At 36.1% G+C, this 9,843-nt stretch overlaps 1 protein-coding gene across 5 annotated transcripts in view; it reads left to right on the forward strand.

Annotated features, from left to right (window-relative positions):
* The window catches only part of Lrrc4c (leucine rich repeat containing 4C), a 1,245,152-nt gene that overhangs the window by 1,207,309 nt on the left and 28,000 nt on the right, over positions 1 to 9,843 (forward strand). For 4 of the 5 annotated variants that reach the window (XM_031371128.1, XM_031371127.1, XM_031371130.1 and 1 more), the window contains one exon: positions 5,338 to 5,389. The exons of the other annotated variant lie outside the window; for it this stretch is intronic. The gene's annotated coding sequence lies outside the window, so the exon portion shown is untranslated. The remainder of the gene's footprint in view (positions 1 to 5,337; positions 5,390 to 9,843) is intronic. 5 annotated transcript variants of the gene reach the window in all.

Raw genomic sequence — 9,843 nt, forward strand, 5'->3', positions numbered from 1 at the left:
GGAAGAGGAGGAAGAGGAAAAGAAGAAGAAGAAACAATTAGACTGGTGGAGAAGAAATAAAAATGCTTTTGTATATTTTGAAATACATATATAGAGCGATGTCCTTTTGAAATTGAATTAGATACTTTTACCAAAGTAGCATGGTAAATAGAATATAAACAATTAGAATATAAGACTAGCCTTATATCTGAAGTAACGATGACATAAGACTGAATATGAGTGAGTTTATACACAAGAGTCAACATTTGTCTTGGCTAAAGGGGTAGCAAAAGAGCCTACCAGCACATGGGAAGAAGGACTATGAATGCTAGGGAACATCTGGAAGGTGCAAAAACTACAACTCTCACTTGCTTTGAAAAAGAGAATGCTTAGCTTTCTGACAATTTAGACATAGGCATTTTCTGGTAGATTCTGTGAGGAGGATCTGATCTTTTCTAATACGGACAAATTTTGAATAGGTTTATGTTTGACTGGGGTCAATTTATTCAGTCCTGTGTGTTCTCTATGGCACTATGTCTATGTTGTGCCACCCTAGCATTGAACAGCCACCTCACATAAGTATAAAGGGTACACAGCTTATATTCTTTCATGGTGGTATTATGCAATCTGTACCATTTACATCTTATCATGGGCTTAAGAAACGTTATGACAATGTCTTACTTTGACTTATAAATTCAGAAGTATGTATCATCTGCGGTGAATAAGTAACATCACAGAATAAAAATCAAGGAGACCATCAGTGAAAAACTTGAAGCTTTCTGAATTTGTTAGAGCTAAAATCGTTGGAATTTTCTACAGGTTAGACAAGAATCTAGTATATCACCCTTGGGAACTCTTTGTGACTCTTTTATGACATTAACTTAATGACAACAACCAGAGACACATGAAAATCTGATTCTGAGGCTTACAGCCAGTTCACAGTTACCTGAGAGACAGTTTTCAGAGGTCTTCTCTCATAGGGTAATCTGTGTTACAGAAAAGGCTTTAGCATTTTTCATCCCCTCTTACTTCCCCCTAGGATCGCAGTTGTTATTGTTCAGGGTTTTGAAAAAGAAACACAGTCAGGTCAGGGAAAAGGTCCACAGAATGTTTGTACTAGTGGACACAAATGTGAAAATACTATTTATAATCCACGGTGGGCTACTCTGTGTCATTTATCTTCACTTGTGTGAGGAGTCAGATAAGTCACTCATGACTCTGCTAGCCTTGATCCATCCTTCATCACTACATTTATGGAGATAAATGCCACAGCTATCATATGTCCTTTCAGAGTAGAGATTCAGATTAGTAAGAGTAGAGGTCAACCTGATGCTATTATTTAAAAGTGAAGAACAGTTGGAGTGTACCATTTCTGGTGTTCACACATCTTGTTCTGGCTCAGCATTATCTGCTGTAGAAATGAATGTGTATTATCTGTACATTGATGCATACTAGATACCTCTTAATTTCAACTGAAAATACCATTTTCAAGTAAATGCAAACCACTTATACTGTATTAATAAATGGATTAATTGGCCTAGAGAGATGGCTCAGCGGTTAAGAGCACTGATTGCTCTTCTGAAGGTCCTGAGTTCAAATCCCAGCAACCACATGGTGGCTCACAACCATCCATAATGCGATCTGATGCCCTCTGGAGTGTCTGAAGACAGCTACAGTGTACTTATGTATAATAATAAATAAATCTTTTAAAAAATAGGTTAATTAATGGGAGGCTTTGTTATCTGAGTGATCAGAGGCAAAATGAAAAGAATACAGTGGAAATAAATAATAAGCAAGTATGATTTTTCTGAACAAGTCACATGTAAAAGGACCAAGTCACCAAAAGAAAAAAGGAAAAAAGAGCAAGACATGACATTTGAGCTGTGATATTAGATAAAACAGTGTGGAAGCCTTGGCTTTATAAAAGAAAGAGCTGTGACACCAGTGGGCTATAATGCTACAGTGAAGCAAATGGGTTCTTTCTCAGCTCTGCACTTGAGGAGTACTCTACAAGACGACTAAGCAATAAGACCCCTTTGACACTCAGTTGCTGGGTTGAGTGAGTATAGAAGGAAGATTTTTGTCATTGTCATCGTGGCATTGCTTCTTTATTATCTTGGTTGCTATTCTCCGTAACTACCAAGAACATAAATGTGTTTTCACCAAATCTGAACCAAATATTGGTGTTATAATGGTTTATCATTGGAATTTATGTTTGAGTCATGATTCTTACAAAAAAGGCCAAAATTTGAAATGGAGCAAGGGGATAATATATAGAAAGAGTGGGGGAAAAGAAAGAAAAGGAGAACAAAGATATAATTATAATATTTTCTCTATAATAATATAAACATAAAACAACAATAATATATTTGACCTGTAAATGTGTAATTTTTACATGACTTAAGTTAATTAAGTAACTTATTTACTTTAGATTTCAATATCAGCACCCTTTCATCCAAGCTCCCCCTCACACATCTCCTCCTCCCATTCACCTTCCCCTTCTCATCTGATAATGGAGAGTACCCGCCCTCCAGGTACAACATCAAATCACTGTAGGACTAGGTAGTCCTCTCCCAATGAGGCCAGACAATGAAGTCCAATTAAGAAAACTAGATCCACAGACAGGCAACAGATTCAAGTACACCATACTCCAGTGTTTGGGGAACCAGTATGAAGACCAAGCTGCATCTGCTACATATTTGCAGGGAACAAATGTATAATATTTTAAAGTGCTTGGTAATACATTTGTTGTAAGTAAATTTAAGCTCAAAAATCAGGGTGCATATGGAAATATATATGTATATTTTGATATATATATATATACATATAGAAATACATACATACATACATGCATACATACAGTAACTGATACTACTTTGAGCAATGAACAGAGGAAAATACAATTGAATATCAAGTTTGATAGGACTATGTCTCTGGAGGAAAGACTGAAGAGGGTTAAATATAACAAAAATGAGATATTGAGTTAGAATATAGAACAGTCTAATTTTGCAAAGAAAATAGAATGAATCAGGAGATAATTTTGGAGCTGTCTAGCATCTTGATAACAGAAATAACATCACATAGGTGTTGGGTTAATTGTAGACCCTGAAGAGGAGTTATACATATGAATATGGCCTGAGTTAGTATGAAAATCAGTGTTCCCAACAAAGTGCTTTGTACATGTTTTAGTTCATAACTGAATAGGTTACATTGCTCATAAAATATTAAAATATTTTCAATGTGAAAATTGTGTTTGAATATAAACTTTTATAGTGGACACATTAATTGTGTCCTTTCAAGTGATGGACTTAAGATAGTGGTTACATATACTAATCTGAAAGCTAGTTAAATTCAACAGCCAATATCAAATTAATTAGGGACAAGTCAAGAGTACCCTCTTTCCCCATATCTATTCAATATAGTACTCAAAGTTCTAAACAGAGCAATAAGACAACAAAGGTGATCAAAGGGATACAAATTGGCAAAGAAGAAGTCAAGGTATCACTGTTTGCAGATGATATGAGTGTATACATAAGTGACTCCAAAAACTCTACCAGATAACTTCTCCAGCTAATAAAGAACTTCAGCAAGTTTTAGATTCTTAAGTAGTTTGTAGATGCCATCTAAACCCACTGTAGTGTTGCTTAGTTTGTGAATTTAGAGTAAATCCAATATTCTAGTGTGGTGATACTCAAGGTTCCAGTAGTCCATGAAGTAAAATATTTGTAGCAGGTATACAACAAAGTGACCATTGTGGAATTAAAAAATGAATAGAATAGCTTCCTAAGAGTCAAGTGTGGGATGTTTTCTAGAAAGGACTGACTGGTAGATCTATGAAAATGCTACTGGACTTTGATGAATATGGAAATTGAGAATTGGTTACGTGACTCAGCAATAAATAGATGTTTTTCTCTTGTATCTTTTGGTTTTCACTTCAGACAGTTCCTGCTATCTCCTGTGCTTTCCTCAAGGTACTGTTAGTACCATGCCCATCAACTTGTAGTCCACGCTTCAAATGGGAGGAGAGCCAAGATTTCTCACAAAATGAAGATTTGCTAGCAGTTATTATGAAATCAAGTTTACATATTTTTCAGATTGATAACTTAAAAATTACATATTGTCACTAAGAACTCTTTCACTAAAACTCAGTTTTATTTGCTTAATGCTAATGTTGTCTAGTAGTAGTGAATTGCTTTGTAAATGTGTTTATTTTATTATCTGATCAAAATGAAGCCATCACACACATTAGAGCACCCACTTTTGAAACTCACTCATTGAGCTATCAGGATATTCTGCCTGCTAAGGCCTCCTTGTCCAAGTTAGCCAAAGGTCTTATGTTCATTTCTTCCTCACTGCTTAAAAATTCAAATATGCTCGCCCCCACTACGAATCCTACTACGAATAGAATTCTTAGTGATCTCGATATCCAGACCAGTGTTAGATCTCAATTTCTGATTGGGGGATTTCCCTATATGCAGTTGCCTGGCTTCCATCTCAGTACAATTTTGTATACAAATATACGTTCAAACTTGAGATAAATTACTGTAATTATTAGGATTAGGAAGTATTTGTTTGTGTAAGGTCTTGCTCTGACTCTCACGTCTTGCCTTCCTTCCTCCCCTCCTTTCTCCCCCTCTCTACGTGATCATGGTCGGCCTCTACTTCTCTACCTTCTCTCTTTCTGTTTTTCTACAATAAAACTCTAAAACCAAAAAATAAAAAAAAAAAGTATTTGTTTTTTACAATTAAACTAGAAAAAAAACCCCACAGATTCTATTGTCTAGTGTACCATTGCTTGATACACTGTGTGGTTCTTAAATTTTGATTTTAATTTCCATTCTCTTTGCTTAATGCTTCTTTAGAGAAAAATGCATGTGTTTTTCTGGTTTTTAGATCTAGGAAAAAAATACTCCAATAAAATTTGTAGCTGATGCTGATGTTAAACTCTTGACATGTCATTTGGCATTTCTAATTGGATGATGTTTAACTCTTAACTGCCCACTTATTTTAGGCATTATCTGATTTGATCTATGAGGTGATTATGACTAGAGCGCTCTATCAGAAAGAAATATTGACTTGTGTAAGTTCACAAATCTAATAGATGAAAACCAAGTGTGGACTGCAGATCTGAATCCAAATGCATGTTTTTCCTGTCATTAGAAAAGTGCATTATTCCAAATGGCCAGTGGTTAAAATAGATGCCTTGGCTTTCAGCCCAGAGCTGTGTTAAATACAGTGGTGATTCAATAAATATTGTCACCAGTGGTCTCTGTGTTGTTGGTCATGGCAGATCAAGAAATGTGCTGGATTGTTCCAATGGATAAGGTTTATTTTTTTTGTTTTGTTTTTGTTTTTTAGGTTGGCAAACACGTTGCCTATTTGCTTCACAGAGACCCCAATGGAGAACAAGGTGGGTGATGATTGGTTACCATAATATGCTGAACATGACAACAGGAGCTTATCAAATAAACTGTCTCATATGCTGTCAAATCCAATAACAAAAATGACAGACTTCCCTCACTACAACAATTTGTGGAAAGTTCAGCCACTATAAAGAGACTGAATTAAAGCAACAATAACAACAACAACAAACCCTGCGAAACAGCAGGAATAACCTACCCACTGAGTCTTATTTTCTGATTTTGTGTAGGTTTCCCTTTGAAGCAGGCTTAGTGCTTTCTGATTCAACTACTGAGATAACTGACCTTGAGATTAGCTTCTCTTCTGAAACCCTCATCCTTCAGGATATTGTGCAGAATAAATACTATGCATAGGTCTTGGGGTTCATAAGCACAATTGCTTATGTGGCTTTCCTCTGAGAACAGCCCTGATATACCACCCATTATATCTCATCCTATGAATAACCCTCATTTTCTCTCTCTCTCTCTCTTTCTCTCTCTCTCTCTCTCTCTCTCTCTCTCTCTCTCTCTCTCTCTCTCTCTCTCTCTCTCTCTCTCTCTCTCTCACACACACACACACACACACACACACACAACACAATTTATTTTTAACTTTCTGTTACCACAGTACCCACAATGACAATCCTACTTATAGAGGCCAAAAGTCAGGAGGCAGCAGGCTGGATAAAGACTCTTTCTTTACGACTATGCACCCTTTTGTCTTAATAAATTGTAATCTACTTGAGGAGGCCAACTTTTATCCAGTGCTAGTAAATCATGTTCATCCCACATTACTGTGTAGTGACCAAATCAGTCAATTATTAGTCTGGGAAAAGTGTATAATTAAAGAAGGGGGTAGTGTATAATATTCCTGCTTTCTCTATCCCTTAGCACAGGCAGTAACACTGTGTAGGTTTAAAAAAATGACTCAATTGCTTAGTGAAAGAAGGAAGAAATGAATAAATCCATCAATCGGATGGTTCTCTGTGGCCAAATTAAAGACCAGACAGAGAAATTCTGATTACTTGAAATCTTTTTTTTTTCTCTCTGACTACAAGGCATAATGCCCTGAAAATGTTTGTTTGTTTTGGAAGGCAAAAGCTGATCTGCAGCTATTTTCTTTATTTTTATATTCAAATGTCTATAAAACAGAAAAGCACTGGAGACCTATTCATTGCTCACAAATGAACTATAGGGTAATAATGTGCTGGCTTTTCCAGCTGTGCTGCACTTTGGTACTATCTTGGGTTTAATTGAAAATATGCTGTGACCTTGGTTTTGTTCACTGGGCGAGGGGGGGATATAATTGGCATGAAGCCTCTAAAGAACTCTCTTTTCAATGAATGTCATTTGGTTAATTTGGGGTTCGCCTGAGGGAAATAATGTGTGCAGTCCTGTAAATACAAGGCGCTTTTTATTCACATGGCATTAACATGAATTTAACAATGTTTTTTAAATCAGCATTTATTTTGCAAAACCGATTTGTTGATTCCTAAATGCTATCAATATTATAATAGTATTGTCCTTAACATTCTCCTGTTCCATTATAATTAAACAGCCTTAGGACTGAAGTCCAAAAATGTCTGTGCTCTATCTTAACTTAAGGAGTTTCCATAGAAACCGTGGGCAGAAAGTTTAACTGACATTTATTGGGCTTGAGGCTATACGGAGCTTTGATATCTCTATTTTCCTCTCCATCATTCTGTATGTGAATCTTCTTAGTTTTATTAGACCCTTGAAAACATCACTTGCCCCAAGTCTTCTCCTCCCTCTCCTCATCCCTCAACCTTCCTCCTCTTCCCCCTCCTCCTGCTTTTCCTCTTCTCTGTCTCTTATTAACATTGAGGAAGTAATTTGGACTCAGTTAGATTTAACAAATGCAATAATACTAAAATGCACTCTGATACTTAAGTGTAATTGTGTTATTAGCTGGAAATGCTTTTCTTCAAAAATAAAAAGAATTGAGAGTGAAGTTTACCAATGTAATGCATGCTGGCAGGAAGGAAACATTGGTGGCTGGTTGCAAGTTTGTGGTACATGTATCGAGATCCATTTTCTTCTCTGGCTGTGACTATCTCTTGATTTATTCTAGCAAGATGGAATGTTTTTCTTAGCTTCAACTTTCAGAAGGGAGCAGAGCTACAGTGTGATCATATTAATCCAGGAAAATAGAATAGTCATTCCGGGAAAGGAAATAAAACAAACATACTATCAGGACCTAGTGACTTTGTTAGGTGTTTTGGTCTCCTAATACACTTCACTGAACAGCAAAGAAGCTGATGGCACAAGTTTAGACCCCACCCTGACTGATTATAACAATGTTGGTTGGTATGGAAGCATGCCATTTTAGTTTTACAACAACAATATGAATGTGAACACATCTGATCCATGGTGTTTTAATAAGATTAAAGGTAATAAACCTACTATGTCTTAGGACAGTAGCATGTCATCCTTGATACTCAGGAGGCTGAGTTAAGATAGTCTCAATTTCAATGTCTGTCTGATCTATAGAGTGAGTTCAGGCCAGTCCAATCTATACAGTGAGTTCAAGGCCAGCCTGGAAAATTCAGTGAAAGTTTGTCTGAACATAAAATATAAAAACAAGGGTGAGGGGCTGGTAATATAGCTAAATTGTAGACCCTAGGATCTGGATTAAATCTCTACTGGGGTGTCAGGGGAGGAATTAATCATCAATGCAATAGTAAATTATAATAGCAGTCTTTCTCTGTGGCTTCACAAAGAAGTTGCAAAAGGAGTTTGTGCTTTATGCAAAGTTTCTATAGCTATTTACAAACAGTATATAATCAGCACATATACATTACAGAGGTTAAAGGGGAAGATTTAAACAGACATAGGACCAGTCACTAACTACACCACTGGGGAGAAGTGTCAAACTTGCAGTATTTTGTTCCTCATCTATATGGTGGCATCATGAGTCTTACTTCTTGGACCTGTTCTGGAATAGCCAACTGTATATGTAAGCAACTTAACTTCTGTGAAAATGTGTACTATGGGCTGTAACCTCTCTCAGTCTCATTCTCTCCATTTTTCTGATGCTTTTCCTTCTCATATGGATTCAAAGTATAGAAATAAAAGCAAACAAAAGCAATCTCCATGTTTAACTTACATATATATATATATATGTATATATATATATATGTAGTTTAAAATCATCTCATTAAAGGTTTATAAAAATTAAAATAACATGAAAGCAATGGCAGAAGAAAAAACCCTACTGAATAGGATATAAAATAGAGCTTCAGGGTGGCTAAGAATTTGATCCTAGTATCCTGAGTGAGATAGGTGACTTTATCCTATTTCTAGGAGTCCTTTTCAATTCAAGAAGTCTCAAATTCATTACTCCTAATTTAGCTCTTCTCTTCCAAGATGTAAGGGCTAAATTCTGACTGATATGACTTAGAGTTCATCTTTCTAGTGGAGGTGGAAGGAAGATAGTTTGTTGTGTTGGAAGTGAAGAAAGAAGAGGACAGATATGTGCGTCTATATCAGACCCGTGACAAGATGCTTCTCCAGGCTCCCAGAGAACTGACAAACGAAGCCACAGGATGGACAAGGTGTTGAATTTGTATAGCAATATGATTAAGTGCTGTAGGTTGGAGAAAAATAATGAGAAACAATGCATTCAATACATTCTTTTTAAAGAACCAAACAATTTAAGTTTCACTGGTAAAGGATGATAGATAAATGAAGAATTAAGAATTGTTACTATGAAAACATGAGAAAGTACAGCTAGAAAGCTAGAACCAAGCTCAAGGAGATATAATTCCTGGTAAGAGCAGTTGCTTGTAAACCACCATCAGGACATGTACCCATGGAAAAACACAAGTACATAGGGTTAACCAGGAAGAACACTGTCTTATTTTATCATTGTGTGGGTTATTAGTATTCCTTTCACTGCTGTGTGCCTACACCTGATTCATTAAGATACTCCTTCTGTATTACTGTTAGAAGAATTGTCTTAAGCTTCCATCTCCATTTTAAGTTAGATATCTTATTTAAATGTAGGTAATAGAATGCCTAAAACCACACAGACAGCCCTACAGATAGCCGTGCCACTCAACGCAGAGCCAGTGTATAAATCAAACAGCCCCTCTGTCTCAGAACTCCCTTTCATTTGGATTCTTCACATATATAATGTGATCCATGACACCACTGACAGCATATCAGTGAGGTTTGATTTCTCCTCTTAGTTCTTTGATGAAAATTAATTATAACTAGTAGCTGATACTTGTCATCCATGAATTAAATGCAGCCTCTTGGATGTCTTCATGTGAGTTGACAAGCCAACATAGTTGGAGAAAACTTCAGAAACTCCACTGTAGGTAGAGGCTATAAGCAGTTTGTGGCTATGAGAGGAAAGAAGTAATTGTCTCTACAGACAAAATCTCTTTTTTTTTTTTTATTTTAGATATTTTCTTTATTTACATGTAAATTTCTCCATTCC

Source organism: Mastomys coucha, unplaced genomic scaffold (assembly GCF_008632895.1).
Source record: "Mastomys coucha isolate ucsf_1 unplaced genomic scaffold, UCSF_Mcou_1 pScaffold15, whole genome shotgun sequence".
Taxonomy (NCBI): Eukaryota; Metazoa; Chordata; class Mammalia; order Rodentia; family Muridae; genus Mastomys; species Mastomys coucha.